Source organism: Natrix helvetica, assembly GCF_964273705.1.
Source record: "Natrix helvetica genome assembly, chromosome: 6".
Classification (NCBI taxonomy): Eukaryota; Metazoa; Chordata; class Lepidosauria; order Squamata; family Natricidae; genus Natrix; species Natrix helvetica.
The window spans coordinates 54,514,397-54,534,415 of NC_138553.1; positions in this window are offsets into that span (position 1 = coordinate 54,514,397).

Below are 20,019 nucleotides of genomic sequence, written 5' to 3' on the forward strand. Positions count from 1 at the left end.
CAGAATTGGTGAGTTATGACCCATCCTCAAAGTTACAATCATCACACCACCACAATTTGGTGCTTGGCAACTGGTTCACATTTCTGATAGTTGCAGTGATTTATAGTCATGGTCATTTGATTGTGATTTGCAACCTTCCCAGCCAGCTTCCAATAAGCAAAGTCAATTGGGGAAGCCAGATTTGCTTAAGGATTGCATGATTCATGTAACAACTAGGTGTAATGCAATATGGGAATTACGGTACCTTGGGAACAAGAAGAAAAAGCCACAGAGTAGATAACCATCAGGCAAAAAGCTATTTCAGTGCACAGAAGCAAAGACGCTGCATAAATGTCTAGTAAGGGAGTCTCCTTACTTTTCTGGAAAGTAAAAGTATAGGAGGCAAAAATGCTTTCTGACTTGCAATATTCTGTTACTGTAAACTTACAATAAAAGTAGCAGAAACTAAGGATATTGTGCTTCTGGTCTGGACTATTTCAAAGGTCCGACACATGTAACATTCCATTATGAATTATGAAAAAGAAAGTTTTTCAGAAGGAATGTGCATATTGATACACTGTTGTACATGTGCTTTTCAAATGCTTGTCTATAAACAACAGCTGCTACAGGCATTTTTTCTGTTTTATCCACAAATTCTTCAAGCAACAGAGTTTTTCAGTGTGAACATTTCAATACATCATTTTCCTGCCTGCTAATAACTTTCAGTGGATCATAGTTTGCCTTTAGATACAGAACACCAATGATAGTTAACTATAACAGCAGTCATGTGCTGATGATGCACAAAAGTCCTACTTGATAAAACGCAATATTGCGGAAGGATTACATTTTAATTTATTTAATTTATTAGTGTGTAAGCAATTTGCAGTGAAAAAGCTGAAAATCTGCTTCAGGAAGGAAAGCCCAGATGAATCTTATTAGGTGTTACGGAATTTATGGAAAGGATCAAAATGTGCTACTACCAGTATATAATTACAGCTAATTCCTGAATTTTCTAAATGTACTTAAAAAGAAAAATAAATTAAACTGGAAGAAGGAAGTTAGCTAAGAAATCTGTTTGGCTCCTTGGATGCCAACAGAACAGATAACCAGAATTACAAATGAGAGCGACCTAAAGAACTGTTGTTCAAAGCTTTGATGCCCAAGGCTCTTCAGTTAATAGAAGTTCATTAAAATTGTCAATATATTTAGTGTTTGTTGCTTATATGACTGCACAATTATTCAGTTTTTCCTGAAATCAGTGACCCCAGCCTGAACATACCAAGATTGTTTTATTGATTAATTTCAGCAACCCAAAGCCTTAATTACTCAATTTCAAAACACTCTATTATGTAATATTCTTCCCATCATCAGGAATAACATAATCATATCATGCCTCCAAACAATAAAAAGGTATTGGCGACAATTATTTGCTGTCAGCTTCAAATCATGATTCTTTTCTATTATTTTGTAAACATCAGTTGACGTGTGGTCATGACTCATGACTATTATAAAAAAATTATGAATACTTAGATTTCTGATTGCAGGATGGATAAAGCAGCAAAGCTTTAGAAAATGAATTGCTGTGTTACAATGGCATTAGTATAATTCAGAAAATGAAAATAAGCCTGGATTTGTTTGTATGTGAAGTAGATATCTTGATTATTCCACAGTGGCAATTCAGTATATCAATTGACTCAGTTTCCAATGCATTGAATCCAAAGGTTTGCTTCCTCTTGAAAGATGATTCTGAGAAAGATTCATTTGTGCAAATTATTCTGTAATACTGCCATGCCCACATGAGTCACCCTTGGAATTCCACCTATAAAGCAAAACAATGGTTAGGTGTATCAAACCTCAAATATTGCATGATGATGGAAAAAAGCTTAAATCATAGTGCAATAATTGTAGATAATAGAGCTTGCATTTACATATAATAGTAAGTTGACTGACATATCAAGTGAGAACTATGATCAGGATAATGTGAAGGAAAGAGAAGGGCAGGGAGATCTTTTCTAAGCTCAGTTTCACATACCCTTTGGGTGATGTCTCAAATTTGCATCTCTGTTTGAATCTCTGACTTCCTGAACACATTGTAAAATTCCTTTTACTGACATGCTCATGATACTTGCATTTCTCACTGATGTCCACAAAATTGGATATCAGTGATCATGACTGGAACAAATTAGCTTCAAGAACATTCTTCGAGAGATCTGTACATTAACAGGTACATAAACCCATCCTTTCTCCTTCTAAGAGCCCTCTCTCTGTCTCCATATATCCCTTTTCTCTATTACCTTTCCCACTTCTATAATGGATACTCAATTGTTTTTCTATCTAGAAGTGTTGCTGAGAGAATAAATAGAAGTTACCTTTTTAGATAGAAGGGCTGACTTTATGAACATCAGTGAGATATGCAAGTATAATGAGCATGTCAGTAAAAGTAATTTCACAAGGTGTTCAGGAAGTCAGAGATTTCTCTATAGTTCATTATACATTGACTACAAATGTTGATTATGCATGCATTGATTATTCATATTATAACATGCATGCATATCATAATGTGCATGCATATCATAATATGCATGATTATGAGATGTATTTTACAAATCTGCTCCAGATTCCTGTGCCTTAGGAATCTATAACAGGAGCAGGCAAAAGGGGTTGTCAGACATACTTATTCTAATACTTAGGAAGAGGGATAAAGAATTAGGCAAAACTAGGACAAACAAATGTTGATATAATTACAAAATTACAATTAATTACAAAAAAGTAATCCAACTCACTACAATAATTTCCTTTAACTTTAATATATTTTCCTGCTTCTGTAGCTTTAAAATGAAAATTATTGAAGAAGCTTGAGATAATTAGTCCCCGGGTAGTATATTCCTAGACGTAATTCAAAGTAGAAAGACAACCTTAAAAATGCATCTAGCCTTGAAATGTTATTTCTTATGAGGCAAAAGTGAAAAACTTGTATGCTCCTAGTATTGATAAACTTCAACAGTCTAATGATGTTAAATCAAATTAAAAATTAAAGTTTCCAATTCATTATCTCTACTATACAAGTCCTAGAATCAAATAAGTTTGTTTGTAGAGCAATATGTTTTTAAGTCTCCTACCAGATTTTGTTCTTTTGCAGATTTATACCCTGTACAATCTGACTAAATTAGGTTGATATTAAATAGTTTAGCCATTAAATGATACTAGGAAATTAAATCTATCATTGGAAAACAACATCAAATATCATTATGCTTTTTGTTCTCTTTTATAATATGTTAATAAAGTTAGATATAATAGAATCATGGAGTATATGAGCTGTAAGAGGCTTTCATAATCATTTAATCCAGCTTCTTGCTTTGTGCAGCAAACCAATAAACCAACAGTGACAGGTGTTCAGGCAGTCTACATGTGAAAATCTCTTACTTGGAATTCATCACTGTTTTAAGTAGATTATTCCACTGGGTAACAGATCTTGCTGACAGAAATTCTAATTAATTTTTAAAAGTCTATCATGTACATTATACATTTGTACAGATGTATAGAGTTTTAATTTTAATATATTATATCAGTGTGGTAAAACTATATACAATATAAACTGTAAAATATATAAAACTATACAATATTTGTAAGTTACAAGATCATCTTTTAAAAACAGATTATTCATATAATTGTATTAATATAGTTAATAAATAGTAACCATATTTGACTGAATATAGTATTCATTTTTTTAGAGTTTTTCAAAGTTTTGCTAGTGGTGTTAATTTTTTAGCCAACAGATTTTCCATAAATATCACTCATCTCTGTCTTATTCTACAGGGCACAAATCTGAGCCAGTTCATAACCATGAAATGAACCATTTCATTTCATTTCATGGTATTGCCATTGCTTTTGAATAATATATCACTGGCTATTTTATTGTCAAAAAGTGTTACAGTTAGTGAGGAAAGCTCACTTTGTATAAATTCATGTATATACAGCTTATTCTGCAAAGTGAAGAAAATATGTAAATAATAAGTTATAACATGTTTATTTCAATTAAATTTGTATACCTACACAATTGAAATGCTTTTCTTGTTGCCACTTAAGCATATTATTAAACAAATTCTAAAGATTTGTGGGCAGGTTGAGCAGCCTGTAATAATTCTTGCTGGTATAGAAACTTCTCTGGAGTCTTGATTGCACAGTCTTCATGAAATCAACATCTCATTTCTCATGCCAAACAGAGGGTAAACCAGGGAACATTTTCAAATGAAGCCTTAGGAAAAAGAACTTTTTCAAATTCAACATTTGACAAGCAGGTTTTTAACAGATTATTGATAGCTTTGATGCACTGTCTCCAGGTAGGCTCCCTCAGAGTGTCATTTGCAGGCATTCTTGTATGGCCTGCAAAAATCTGGGTGGTTTCTAATTAAAAATTAAATTTTAGGAATTGATGCTTACATAGAGCTATTATATAAAATTTGAAAATTCTCCATAGGAATCTCAAAAAGCCAAACACATTTACCATACAGTTTCATTCCCTGTATCATAATTTTTTGAAAATCCAATTATCCGAAACACATTTTTATAGAAGTTTTACCTCTAACCCTAACCAGAATGTGTATTTGTGGCATAAATAGTAGACTATATATTTTATGTATATTGAGTATATTATTATTATATACTTTATTCATTAAACATGAAACTCAGTCAAGAGAACATTCAAAAATGCATCACAAATACCATTGACTGGCGCTGATGGTTGATATGGGTTGCTGCCAGCATCCTAGGTATCAACCAAGTACTTTCTTAAGATGTACAATGTGCCGAGTAGCGCAGTTTTTTGCAGTTCTGCTGGTGTTATTGCAGGAAGCTGCAATTTATGTATTTTGCAAAATTCTTGGACATGGTACCAAGTGCCCCAAGGACAATGGGTATCACTGTCACATGTTTCATCCATAGACATGTAGTTTCGATGGCCAGGTCGCAATATTTTGTGATTTTTCCCAGTTCTTTTTCTTCGACTCTGTCATCTCTTGTACAGCGATATCAATAAACTGTACGTTTTGACCCTCTACAACCATGATATCTGGCGTGTTGTGTTCCAAATGACAATCCATCTATTTTCGAAAGTCCCCCAGGATCTTCACCTTCTCATTTTCGGTAACGTTTTCCACTTTGTGCTCCCATGACTTTTTGGATACAGGTAAGTTGTATTTTTACATAATGACCAGTGAATTAATTTAGCAACTTGGTCGTGTCTAGCTTTGTAATCAGTTTGTGCAATTTTGCTGCATTCAGATATTAAATGTGAAACAGTTTCGACTTTGTCATTGCAAGGTCAGCAATTTGGATTGTCCATGGATTTTTTTTCCCCGGATATCTTTTTTTTAATTAAATTTTTAAAATAAATGAACTGACTGAAACTGACACTGAAGAGTTAAACTGAGAAAGATTTATTGCGCAGGTCATAAAAGTTATCTGAAAGTGATTTATTGCGCATGTCTTCACACATTCCAGAGAGAGAGGCGAAGGAGAAAGAGAAAGCTTCTGATGAACTTTTGTCCGCCTGCCAGAAAGCTGGCAGACGGAACATTCTTATCAAAATGTAACAATTAGTTAGTTTTGTTTTATTTACTTTTATTATTTTCGTATTAAAGTTTGTTTATTAATTAGAATATGCTTCTCAAGACTATTTTCTTTTCTTCAATATCTTAATGCATATACTGTTGGAAATCAGCCCAGTCCATAGACTTCAATTTTTCTTCAGGGTGTTTTTTCCCCTGACACCCCCAACCTCCCAGAGCAAAATACAGGGTATAAACATTTAACAACCATACACTAACATAAGCTACCTAATTTTAACATGTTACTATTCTTGTGCTTTAACTCCCCCTTTATTAAACTAACTTTGAATAAATTGTAACATTCCTTATGCCTTCATTCATAAGCTAACTGAAATTTTTTAGTCTGGTATTTGTTTTGAATATAGTCAATCCATCTTTTCCAATCCAGCTTGTACTTCTCATTTGAGTGGTCCTTCAGATACGCTGAAATGTTGGCCATCTCTGCTAAGTTTACTACTTTTAACGTCCATTCTTGGATAGTGGGCAATTCTTCCTTCTTCCAGTGTTGCGCCACCAACAATCTTGCTGCCGTCGTTAGGTTCAAGATCAAATTAGTCTTTATAACAGTACAATCTGAAACTATGCCTAACAAAAACAACTGGGGTGTGAACTTTATCCTCTTTTTCAAAATATTTTGAATAACCCCACCGTATTTTTATCCAAAATGCTTTAACTTTTTTACAAGTCCACCAAATATGGTAGTACATGGCACCAACACAGTCACATCTCCAACATTTAGATTGTAGATTCGGATACATACAGGCTAGCCTTTTTGGATCTAAATGCCTCTGTACAGCATCTTGTAGAAATGTTCTCTCAAGTTCTGAGCTTGTGTAAACTTTACATTTCTTACCCAAATCTCTTCCCATGTTTCCATCACTATTGGCTCTTCAAAATTTTGTGCCCATTTTATCATACAATCTTTAACTAATTCTGTTTCTGAGTCTATTTCTATCAATACATTATACAACAAATGCACATGCATTTGACCCTGGTCCCTGGTTTGTTTTATCAAATTATCCTCATTTTGGATAATACCGGATTTCTGGTCTTTTTTCCATCTAGCCTGTAACTGACCATACTGAAACCAGGTTTGAATTACCCTTTCATCTCTTAATGCATTCAAAGATTTTAACTGTAGTGCATCTCTATCCATACTAAGGAGTTCTGAATATGTAGTTACATCTTGTTTTTGTTCTATACTTATGTTCTCTATAGCATGTCTAGGCACCCCCCACATGGGTATCTTGTCATTTAGCCTATCTTGATACTTTTTCCAGACACGCAGTAAAGCATTCCTTAAAATATGACTTTTAAAGATTTTGTCGGCCTTCTTGTCATATATTAGATAAGCATGCCATCATAACCCTCAATATTCAATATTCAATCCTCTGTTAGGTTAATCAGTCGCTGATTGTTGTTAAAACTGCTGCTTCATAGTATAATTTTAAGTTGGGCATTTTTAAGCCTCCTCTTTCACGTATGCCTTGCATTATTTTAAGTTTTATTCTCGGTTTCTTTCCTGCCCAAACAAAATTGTTAATACCTTTCTGCCATTCCTCCAAATTAGCGTCTTTTTTAAGTATTGGTATCATTTGAAAGAAGAATAGAAACTTGGGCAAAACATTCATTTTAACTGCAGCTATCCTTCCCAACAAAGACAATTGCATTTTTTCCCCATTTATTCATTTCTATCTGTATTTTATGCCATAATGGTTCATAATTGTACTTATATAATTTCGCATTTGAAGTTGTAATATAAATTCCTAAATATTTAACCTTGTTTACTATCTCACATCCTGTTACTCTTTCTAATTCTTTTTTTTTTTTTTGGTTCGTAGTCATATTTTTAGCTATCATCTTTGTCTTCCCTAGATTTACTTTGAACCTGGATACTTGACCATATTGATTAATTATATTCATTAGACCTATAACTGATTCCCCCGGCTGGGTTAAAGTTACAACCAAGTCATCCGTAAATGCTCTTACTCTATATTCGTAGTGCCTAATCTTAATTCCTTGTAGTTCGTCAGACCCACGTATTCTGTTCAATAACAATTCCAGGGTTAAAATAAACAATAATGGAGACAATGTCTTGTTCCTTTTTCAATTTTAAAAGATTCTGTTAAGTCTCCATTAAGTATAATTTGTGCTGTCTGTTTCTGGTATATTACTATGATAGATTGCATGAAATGCTCTCCGAACTGCATCTTTTGTAGTATTTTTATTAAAAATTGCCAATTGACTTGATCAAATGCTTTTTCCGCATCTAAGAATAAAAGCACTGCCGGGACTTGATTATACTTTCCCAAATATTCCATTATATTAATAATTTGTCTTACATTACTTTTCATTTGCCTTCCCTGTATAAAACCAGACTGATCATTGTGAATCATTTGTTGCGCAATTGGCATTAACCTGTTTACCAATATATTAGCAAAGATTTTATAGTCTGTGTTAAGTAATGAAATAGGCCTATAGTTTTTTGGCTGGGTAGGATCCTGATCTTCTTTTGGAATCAATGAAATAAAAGCTGTTTTTCAGGATGGTGGGACCCTGCCTTCCATTTGGATTTTATTGAATAATTCCCTAAGAGGTTCCATCATTTCTCGTTGTAACTTTTTATAATAAACTGCTGTCAAGCTATCTGTGCCAGGAGCTTTGCCAATTTTTAACTGCTTAATTGCCAGGAAAGTTTCCTCTGTAGTTACAAGTTGATTCAATCTTCCCCTTTGCTCATCTGTAAGTATAGGAATTTTCTCTTTCTCCAAATATTGGTTTATGTCTAACCCTTGTATTTTGTCACCAGCATACAATCTGGTGAAAAATTCTAAAAAAGTCTTTTTAATCATATCCTGTTGAAAAACTTCTTTTCCTTTATATTCTACTTTCTCTATATTACGGGATCTTTGTTTTTTCCTTAACATATATGCTAACCATCGACCTGGTTTATTGGCATTGCAAAAAGTGTTGTGTTTAGCATATAGAAAATTAGTGGCTATCTGGTCCGACATTAACATATTGAACTGCCCTCGCAATAAAGTAATTATCTCTTTTGTCTTTTTATCATCTGGTTTAGACATTAACTCCTGCTCTTTTTTTTAATCTCTTCCTCTAATTCCCTTTGTTTCTCCCTTTGTCTGTGTCTATGAACGTTATTCAGATTTATTAAAACGCCTCTCATGTATGCTTTACTTGCATCCCAAACCATTTCCATAGATATCCCCTTATGCATATTCAAAGTAAAATATTCTTTCAATAGTTTTTTACATTCCGTAACATTTTTCTCATATCTAAATAGATTTTCATTTAATCTCCAAGACCTCCTGGGTTGGTCTCCATATTCAAGTTCTATCCAGACCGGGTTGTGATCTGTTAAAGTTCTTGGGCATATCTTACTCTTCTTTACCCTGGAAAAAAATCATTTGTAACTAGTAGAAAATCAATTCTGGAAAGGGATTGGTGCCTATCAGAAAAGAAAGTGAAATCCCATTCTTTAACATTCTGTTCTCTCCAGATATCTCTCAATTCAAAGTCATCCATCATATCAAAAAAGGATTTAGATAATCTTGTTCATGTTTGGGTATTTTGCAAGGCCCTCATCTTGTCTTGAACAGGATCCAGTACTCCATTCCAATCGCTAGTAAAACGCAGGATCTGTAACCCCATTTTGTTAATTTGTGTGAAGCAACTTATACCATTTTTCTTGTTGTTGATTGGGAGCATATATTCCTGTTAAGAGTATTTTCTTTCCTTCTATTAATAGTTCAATTGCAATATATCTACCTTGAGGATCTGCTTCAATTAATTCAGCCTTTAAGTCTTTTCTTAAATATATGACTATACCGTTTTTCTTCTCCGGAGCAGATGCTACAAAATGCGATCCCAGTCTTGCATTCATCAAGTATTTCTGTGTTCTAATGTGTGTTTCTTGTAAGCAAATTACATCATTTTTAAATTGTTTCAAGTAGTGAAATATTTTTTTTCCTTTTTTTGTGGTGAGTTTAAGCCATTGACATTCCATGTTAGAAATTTAATTGTCATCTTTAGCACACTGAAGCTTTTTAAGAGCTGCCTGGAAATCTTGCTGGGATTTCACCTTTGGTCTAGCTCCTCCTGCTTCTGTGCTCGTGTTTATATTATCTTGGATTGTCATCTGGGCTTGTTGAGACTTTAATTCTTGTTCTTTACATTTAGTAGCTGCATGGGTTTTTCTCTGTTCCATAATTTCTTCTGTTTCCTGCAACAAACTCACAACCCCAGTTTGTGCCTAATTATCTTGCTGCTTGGGGTCCTCTGTCTCTTTTCTTTCTTTGGGACCTGGAGATGGAGGGCGTCCTGCCTTTAGTACTATGCTATAGAAATCTTTTGCCTTCCAGACAGAGTTGAGGCAATGTCTTTCTCCCAGGTAGTTCACCACCAATCCATCTGTATTGAATCTGGCGCTTTCTAAGTTCGTCCACTAGAAATGCATAGTCCTTTCTAGATCTCAACATTTTTTTTGGGGGGGGGATTTCCTTCAATACTATCACATCTTGACCTGCCACTTGCAGTTTGTTTTTATAGGTTGCTTGCAATATTTCATTCCTAATTTTCCTGGTGACAAAATAGATTATGATATCTCTTGGCAGTTGTCTTTGTCTGGCAATCCATGAATTTACATAGTAAATTTTGTCAATTTGCCAGGCACATTCAACCTTTAGTTCCCCAGTTAATTGAGCGAAAGCATCTGCAAAAATCTCTCTTAAATCTTGTTGGCTATGTTCTTTCAACCCCCTTATCCTCAGGGCAAATTCCATTGTTCTATATTGCATCATTGTAAGCTCCGCCTCTGACTTATCAATTTTAATTTGTGCTTCCATAAGTTTGTTGTCCAACTTTGTATTAGCCTCATTAATTTCTTCCACCTTCTCATCAAGAGATGCTACGTAGCCAAATAATCCTTTAAATGCCTCAACTATATCCTCCCTTATTTCTTGGTTACGTGTTTGGATTAAATCCTTAATTCCAGATATTTCATCAGAGACATCTTTAAAGGCACTTGTAATTTTCCCCTCCAAGACAACTGCCTGTTCTTTTAATGCATTTTGCAAGTTATTTTGTAGAGCCTCCAGTGTCAGGGTTTGTGATTGTGTTTCCACCGGAGGTAGTAAAGATTGCAACTTTTGCGATTGCACTGGCGAACTGCCAGCACTTTTGGAAACATTGAATTTTGCCTGCTTAGAGGCCATTTCAAAATATTCAAATCAAGCTTTTAAACAACCAATTTGTTCAGTCCAGAAAGTCCACCTATTCTTTGAAGTCTTTGAAGTCTTCCAGCAGCACTAACAGGCACTTAACAAGTGCTAATCAGTTTTCCACTTCACTTTCGTTTTCAACACACCCTTTATTATTCCGGCACCATTTTTTTTTTAAAAAAAAGTTTCCTTTAAGTTTACAGAAAGAGATATAATCTACGGAGTTAAGGCTTGCAATTTGTTGACCTCCTGGTTTGCTCTTCCTGCTTCTTGTTCAGATGTAGAGTAAACTTTGAAGTTGCAGGTGTGGACGCTGCCTTTTGTTTCTGCAAAGGCAGAAGCATCCCGTGATGAGGAGATTGTCGGGCTTCCTGGGGAGTTCACACCCTTCATGCCACAGAATTGCTTCTGGGGCCGCTGGGCACCTCTACCCTGTGCCAGACAGCTCACCTCCCCCCCTTTTCCCAAGGGGGAGGTTTTCAAACTGCTGGACAGCTGATTTATGCTATCCTAGCAGCTTGTTACTCAAACACGGGCTGGCGTTCCCAAGGGAGCCTCCTCCAAGGCCAGCGGCACCATCGGAAGCACCCGTCCATGGATTTTTGTATCTTCACTTTCATGGCATTAGTTTGTAGTGCTTGTTCTTGAACAACCAATATTAAAACTTCTGTTTCTTTCTTGAAGGTTCCCATCTTAAGCCATGCACATGTCAAGTTGTCATCACATTTTCCTTCCATCTTTTTCAAGTGCTGTCCATGAAAAGCTTTGGTTTTCCATCTATATAATCAGTCATCCAGCTATTTTTCCTTATATTCTGCCTTTGTTTCTGTTGTTATTATAATGTTCTCCATTTTCATAGCCTGCAGCAATTTTTCTGTACTTTGGTTCACAAAGTCATTCAAACTTCGTTTTCCTTCTTCTATAGTTTGATGGATTTTCAATAGCCCTCTGCCCCCTATTTTTCTTGGCATCAACCTGTTGATGTCACTTCGTGGATGTAAAGCGTGGTACATATTCAAATGTTTGTGCATTTTCTGGTCCATGTTTTCCAGTTCAGCCAAAGTCCAGTTGATGATTCAATCTGAGTAGTGTATCACTGAAACTGCCCATGTATTAATGGCCTTAATTATGTTTCCAGCATTCAGCTTTGATTTTAATATTTTGTGGATCCCCTGATGTATTCCTTTTATGTTGATTCTTTGACTTCTCCATTCAAGATGTTATCTACTTCCAATATGCTTAGGTATTTGTAACCATCATCCTTTGCTAATGCTTTCACTATGCTTCCATTTCCCAGTTCTATTTTTTTTATTTTTTTCCATTTTTCCTTGTTGCATAGATAATATAGCACATTTTTCAAGTCCAAAATTCATTTTGATGTCACTGCTGAACAGTTGAACTGTGGTGAGTATTGATTTAAGTTCAGTGGGGCTTTTTGCATATATTTTTAGGTCATCCATGTATACTAGATGGTTTATCTTGCCATGTTATCTTGAGATTTGGTATCCCAGTTTTGTGTTTCATAGGATTATTGTCAGTGAAATTAATGTGATGTTGAACAGTAGTGGTAAAAGTGAGTCCCCCTGGAAGATTCCTTGTCTGATATTGACTTCACCAATGCTCTCCCTATTTGCTGTTAGAACTGTTTTCCATTTTTGCTTATTTGTTTTCAAAAATGTGCAGATATTTTGCCAATTTCAAAGTTTTTCATCCAGCTGTGGGGTAAAGAGTCAAATGCCTGATTGTAATCAATCCATGCCATATTTAAATTCATTTTTCTTCATTTTGCATTTTTAGTACCATTTTGTCAGTGAGCAGCTGATCTGTGTGTGCTTACATTTGTGAAGCGGTAGCAAAGGTAAATAAATTTCACCCCTGGGGCAAAGTAAATATTTTTTTAAAAAAATATGGACAAGGGATTGAAGATTAATCCCTGTTTTCCTTCATGTGGTTTTTGTGGAGGGGAGGGATGTTTTTTATTTAAAAAGTATAGATATAGAAATGATTCGAGGAGGAAGCCTAACAAATTATACAAAGATAGTTGTGGGAGTTAGACCAGAATGATGAATGAATGACAAGTGGCATCAAAATCATATGTGGATGATGGATGTGATGTAAAACACAGAAGAACACAAACATCAGTAGCTTATAAGCAGGTAAAGCATATGCTCTATAACTGAATTATGACCCTCTCTCATTTGTGATTTTGCTATAACAAATATCAAATATTTTACTGTTAAATTGTTCATTCCACTAAGGTTAAGATTAACACCACCATAATTTCACTCTCCATGCCAACAAACTCCACTAGAGAATAATCAATTTATTCAATCCATCACCCTCCACTTAGAGACAAACAACTTACTCTCTAATAAGCAATTTGGTTTCAGGAAAAAAATTGTCCTGTAATCTGCAACTAATATACTGCAAAAATATTTGGTCCTCTCAACTTGACCAGGGTAAAGCAATAGATGCAATCTACATATACTGCAAAGCCTTTGATTCAGTGGTACCTGACAAACTTCTGTTAAAACAAAGTTCTTACAGCATTTCTGGATCTTTGCACAAGTGGATAGCTGCATTCCTATAATACAGGCAACAAGTAGTCAAAATTGGGAACACTATATCTAATCCTGCACCAGTTAACAGTGGTATTCCCCAAGGCAGTGTTATAGGACCAACACTCTTCTTACTTTACATAAATGACCTTTGCAGGAGTGGGATACAATCGGTATGGGCGTACTGGTGCCTGCTGGGAGCACCAGGTACCGTTCCGGTACAGTGCTCTGGTGGGCCCACCTGCCCATCTTTGTTAACTGTATTTAAGCCAATTGCAGCTTACATGCACATGCACAGAGTGTACGATTCCTGTGTGATGCTCCACTGAGCAGCTGGAGCGTCACAGAGCCATTGCGGTGTGACACAGAGCCATTGCGGAGCGTCACAGGCGGTAAGTATGCATGTGCATGCTGCACACATGCTGCATGCGTCCATGTGGTGGACGGCTGGCCTGGTCTTCCTTTCTATTTTCCTGGAAGAAATATATCAATTCTTTTTCCATATATTGCTGGAAACTTTTTTCTTTCAATATTCTTGAATTTAATGTCCATCTCCCCTTTTTCCTCTGTGACTTCCAAGTCACTGTTATTGGATTGTGATCTGCTCATGTGCTTATATCTATGTCTATCTTAATTGTTCATGTGCTTATATCTATGTCTATCTTAATTGTTTTGAGTGTTAGCACTGTTGACATTCACATCATATCAATTCTTGACCATGACAAATGTCTGTTTGAATAGAATGTATATTGTCTTTCTTTCAGGTGTCTTATTCTCCAAACATCTTGCAATGTTATTATTTATTTTTTCCACCATCGTGAAAAATGTTTTGGGTGGGTTTTTTTTTTTTTTTTGGCTTCTTGTTCATCATTGTAAATTTATAGTCTATTCCATTATTTACGATTACATGAAAGTCTCCTAAGATACATATATCTTCATAGTCATATTCTATTATCTTTTTGTGTAGTTTTACCGAAAAATTCTTTTTGTTTGTCATTTGGGGCATATGTTGCCACTAATATCTTTCTCGTGTTAATCATTATTTCCACCATCAGTATTCTCCCCTCCCCATCTTCAAAATTTTTATTGATTGTATTGTCTTTCTAATATATAATGCTATTCCCTTTTTGCTTTGGTCAGCCAGAGTCGTATATAAATTACCTAGTTTTGCCTGTTCCAAAAATTTTCTGTGTTGCTTTCTAATATGCACTTCCTGTAAGCATATAATGTCCAATTTCAATTTCTTTAATTTGTTGAATGTTCTTTTTGTTGCCAATTTTAATCCATTTATATTAATGGAGATTACTTTTATTTCTTCCTCCATGTCATTAGTTTATAGGTTTACTTATTCTAATCATTCTTAGCTCCCTCTGCTCCTTTGCCTCTTTGGCCCTTGCTCCTTCTCTTAGCACTTTCTCCATCTCTCTTTGATCTTTTCCCTTAGCTTCCTGCCACTTAGCTCCTCCCTCTTCTCTTACCAGCATTCCCTCCTGTGCTGCTATATGTTGTTCATAAAATAATTCTGCTTTCTCTAGTGATGTCAGCCTCTGCTTTGCTTACTTACTATCGGCTTTTATAGAAACGGGGAGGGTGGGGACATGGTATTTGGGGTGGAAATAAATGGTACAGGAGTGATATGAAAAATGGAGTTTTCTTCTCACCATCTTCTGCACACGCTGGTGGCCTGTGTTTGGAGTTGGTCATGGCCAACTGTCCTGCATACCAACATGATGATGCCTTTTGGAGATGCACCCCACATGACACCTAAGGTGTTGCAGATTGGACACTGAAGTGGGGTCATTGGAGGGGTTTTTCCTGGTTGCCTCTTCATTGTGGCGCAGATGGTGCAACTTTTCATGTAACTGTCTTTCTTTATTTTGGGCCACCAGAACTGCCTCTGGGCTAAGTGTAACGTCTTTAGGAATCCAAAGTGGCCTGCCAGTTTGGCATCATGGCTCATCTGGAGAATTAGGGTGCATAGGGATTCCGGGACATAGAGTTTCATCCCCTTCCATGCAAGGTCATCTCTTTTTGTCAAGATGTGTTGGTTGTTTTGGAACCAAGGGTCTGCTAGCAGTTCAATTTTGAGTCTCATGGTTAGGTCGCCTGCTGGTTGGTCGTGCCAGTCATGGCATTGTTGTCTGGTGGTCACTTGGGCAGCTATTTGGGTAGAGGGAATGAAGCCATCCACCACATGCTCCCATTTGCATTTGTACTGGGGCATGCGGGAGAGGGCATCAGCTAGAAAGTTCCTCTGCCCTGAAATGTGCTTTAGTACAAAGTTGAAGCAGTTGAAATATTGAGCCCATCGGACTTGTTTGGGTGATAGTTTTTGTGGGGTCCTGAGAGCCTCCAGATTCTTATGGTCAGTCCAGACTTCGAACAGTTTCTGTCTCTTACTTTTAAACTGGACTGGTCTTTTTTTCCCCCTTCTTCCTCTATACTGGACCCTCTGGGCCTGACCCTCTGGAAGGTCATTCCAGAGGGTCGGGCACATCACAGAGAAGGCCCTTCCCCTGGGCGCTGCCTGCTGGCACAGCTTAGTGGACGGCACCCGGAGGAGTCCCTCTCTGTGTGAGCGAATCAGCCGAAGAGATGTGTGGGGCAGGATACGATCCCGCAAATAGCTAGGCCCTGTGCCATGGAGCGCTTTGAAGATGATAATCAGCACCTTGAAATGCACCCGAAAAGCTACAGGGAGCCAGTGCAGCCTGCGCAGGAGAGGTGTTACATGGGAGTATCTAGCGACTCCCGAGACTGGCCGCGCGGCCGCGTTCTGAACCAACTGCAGTCTTCGGGTGCATCTCAAGGGGAGCCCCATGTAGAGAGCATTACAGTAGTCCAGCCGGGACATCACAAGCGCATGGGTGACTGTGCGAAGGGCGTTCCGGTCCAATAGGGGATGCAATTGGCGCACCAGGCAAACCTGGTGAAACGCCCCCCTTGCCACGGATGTCACATGGTCGTCCATTGACAGCCGGGCATCTAGGAGGATGCCCAAATTGCGTACCCGATCCACGGGGGCCAGATGTTCGCCCCCAATGGCCAGTGATGGAATCAGCTGGTTGAACCGGGGTGCCGGTAGCCACAGCCACTCCATCTTGGACGGGTTGAGCTTGAGTCTGTTACTTCCCATCCAGATCCGTATGGCTTCCAGACACCGGGACATCACTTTGACGGCATCGTTGGGGTGGTTCGGGGTAGAGATGTACAGCTGGGTATCATCCGCATACAGATGGTAATCTACCCCGAACCCACGAATGATCTCGCCCAGCGGCTTCATATATGCATTGAACAGGAGAGGCGAGAGGACCGACCCCTGTGGCACCCCACAAGTGAGCGGCCTCGAGGTCAACCTCTGCCCCCCTGCCAATACAAATTGCAGTCGGCCAGAGAGGTAGGAGGAGAACCACTGCAGAACGGTGCCCCTCACCCCCAGCCCCTCCAGTCGATGCAATAGGATACCATGGTCGATGGTATCAAAAGCCGCCGAGAGGTCTAGTAGGACCAGGATGGAGGAGCAATCCCCATCTCTGGCCCTCCAGAGATCATCCACCAACGCGACCAATGTCGTCTCCGTGCTGTGGCCAGGCCGGAAACCGGACTGGCATGGGTCCAGATAATCAGTTTCCTCCAGGTGGCGTGGAAACTGTTGTGCCACCACACTCTCTACAACCTTCACCAGGAAGCAAAGGTTGGAGATGGGACGGTAGTTGGCTAACACAGCTGGGTCCAGGGAAGGCTTCTTGAGTAGAGGCCTCACCACCGCCTCTTTCAGGACGGCCGGCAAGAACCCCTCACTCAAAGAAGCGTTAACTAACTCCTGGAGCCAGCCTCGTGTGACCTCCCAGGATGCCAGTGCAAGCCAGGAGGGACACGGGTCCAGTAAACATGTGGTGGCTCGCAGTCGCCTACGCAGCCTGTCCATATCGTCGGAAGTAACAGAGTCAAACTCCTCCCAGAGTGGAGCCTCAAGACCCACCTCCGACATCCCCTCTAGACCACTAGTAGAGACCAACTCGCTTCGAATCTGAGAGATTTTGTCCTGCAGATACTCCCCAAATTCCTCTGCTCTACCCTGCAAAGGGGCTTCCCGCGGCCTCTGTTGAAGGAGGGAGCGTGTTACCCCAAACAGGGCGGCAGGGCGGTTATCTGCGGACGCAATAAGGGTGGCACAATACTGACGCTTGGCCACTCTTAACGCCACAAGGTAAGTCCGTAAATGGGCTCTCACCTGTGATCGGTCAGATTCAGAGCGTGACGATCTCCATCTGCTCTCTAGGCGTCTCTTGCAGCGCTTCATCACCCTCAGCTCCTTGGTAAACCAAGGGGCCTGGGTGGTTCGCTGCCGCAAGAGAGGCCGCAAAGGCACAAACCGGTCCAGGGCCCCGGTGGCCGCACTGTTCCATGCAGCCACTAGGTCCTCCATCCGGGTGCGGGTCAGGGCTACAGGAAATGGCCCAAGCTCCATCTGGAACCTATCAGGTTCCATCAGGCGTCTGGGGCGGAACCATCTTGGACATTCAGGTTCCGCCTCCCCGCGATCGGGAGTAGCGGCTGGGAAGTCGAGCCGGAGAAGTGAGTGGTCTGACCATGACAGGGGTGTAATAACTAAATCCCCTACTCCCAGATCACTCCTCCTCCGGCAAGAGACAAAGATAAGATCCAGTGTGTGACCTCCCTCATGTGTGGGGCCCTGAATTACCTGGGTCAGGTCCATGGCTGTCATGGAAGCCATGAACTCCCGAGCTACCTCGGATGTCTCCCCTACCGATGGCAAGTTAAAGTCCCCCATGACCAACATCCTGGGGGTCTCAACTGCCATCTCGGCGATCACCTCGAGGAGCTTGGGCAGGGCTGCTGATGCATAGCGAGGAGCCAGGTATATAATCAGCAAGCCCAACTGTCTCCCTGGGCCCCATTTCACGCATAGGGACTCACAACCGGTTATCTGTGGCACAGTGGTCTCTCTCGGCTCGAGACCTTCCCTCACAATGACCGCTACCCCACCACCCCTGCCTAGTGCCCGTGACTGATGAAATGCGCAGCAACCTGGCGGGCACATTTCCATGAGGGGGAGACCTCCCTCGTGGCCCAGCCAGGTCTCCGTGATTCCTGCCAGGTCCGGCTCCCCATCCGACACCAAGTCGTTAATGAGGGGGGCTTTGTTGACAACGGACCTGGCATTGCATAACATCAGTCTCAGGCCCTGGCTCTGTAGGTCCTGACCACCTAGATTGCGGGGGTTGGGACATATGACCGGCCGTACCCAACGACCACGGCCCCGGTCTCTCAAGCGGTGATAAGATCTCTGACTACCCTCGCACCTGCCCCATGACCGTTGGAATAAAAAGACCCTCTTCTGGAATATCACTGCTCCCCCCCCCCCGGCCACCGAGCATCAACATGCCGTGCTCCAGCCCGGGGTTATGGGAAGTTGGGGTGATTATAGATACCGGTTGCACCCGATGCTTAATCAGCATGTCAATAGTGGAGCAACTAGGTATACACACCAGACCCCTAAAACATCCCATTCCGTTTGAGCAAGTAGATGGAACCCTAATTGGGGGAGCTCCGGCTACAAAGGTCACTGAGTTAGTAAAGCTGGTGATAGGCTGCCACTATGAGTTCCTTAGATTCATCGTGACCCCTGGAATGCAAGAGTCAATTATCCTAGGACTTGCATGGTTGGACAAGTGGGCACCTACTATAAAGTGGGAGGAAGGCCTTAGAAAGGTGATTGTTGGGGTTGGCCCATTACCACCGGTGGAACCAAAAGGCCACCCAGGAACGTTGGAACCCAACAGCCCAACCCATCAAGAACCTGCAGCAACCGCAGCAGACACTAAACCTCCGGGAATCCAATGAGTCCCAAAGATCTATTGGGATCTGGCGGAGGAAGACGGAAACTACCTTCCACCTCACCGCCCCACAGACTGTGCAATAGAGTTTAAACATGGGGTAACCTTACCAAAGCCAAAAATGTACTCTATGACTCCTAAGGAGATGATAGAATAGATGCTGAAGCTGACCACCCATTTGCTGTTCGCTGGAAGGACGCTAGCCAGATTAATACTGATTAATACCGATTCGACTTCCAGTCCCTGCAGGCGACAGACGTTTCGTCTGCCGCTTGTCTTCTCAGTGGGCTCCGTTCAGGAGCACAGGGGGACTTGGAGGGGTCCCCTGCCATAGGGTGGCTTGTTGGAACCCCCCTAGACTCGGCGGCAGCCAGTGGGGGTTTTTCCAGCTTCGCCCCAGGAGCCGGGGAGCAGAAGTGGGGGCATGCTTGCCCCTTCGCCGAATGGGTTCCAGGAGGAATAAGTTAATCAAAGGAAGTGTGGCTGAAATGTTGGTCATGGAGGATCCTTCCTAATCTCTTCAACTATCAGTAACAGATAAGCAGCAGACTATCGTAAATTCCTGTTCAATCTATTTAAAACCGAAGATTAGAGGCGGGAGGTTTTTTTTCTTTACCCCCCCCCCCTCGGACAAAGTGGCATTTAAACTCCCTCTCTCTACATCGGAATGGAGAGAGAACAAAGGCTGACTTGCCACTTGAATTAACTATGCGAGAAAGACTGAAATCACAGTTGCAAGAGTGCTTGCTGAGCTGTTTTTAAAAATCAAAACTTTTGC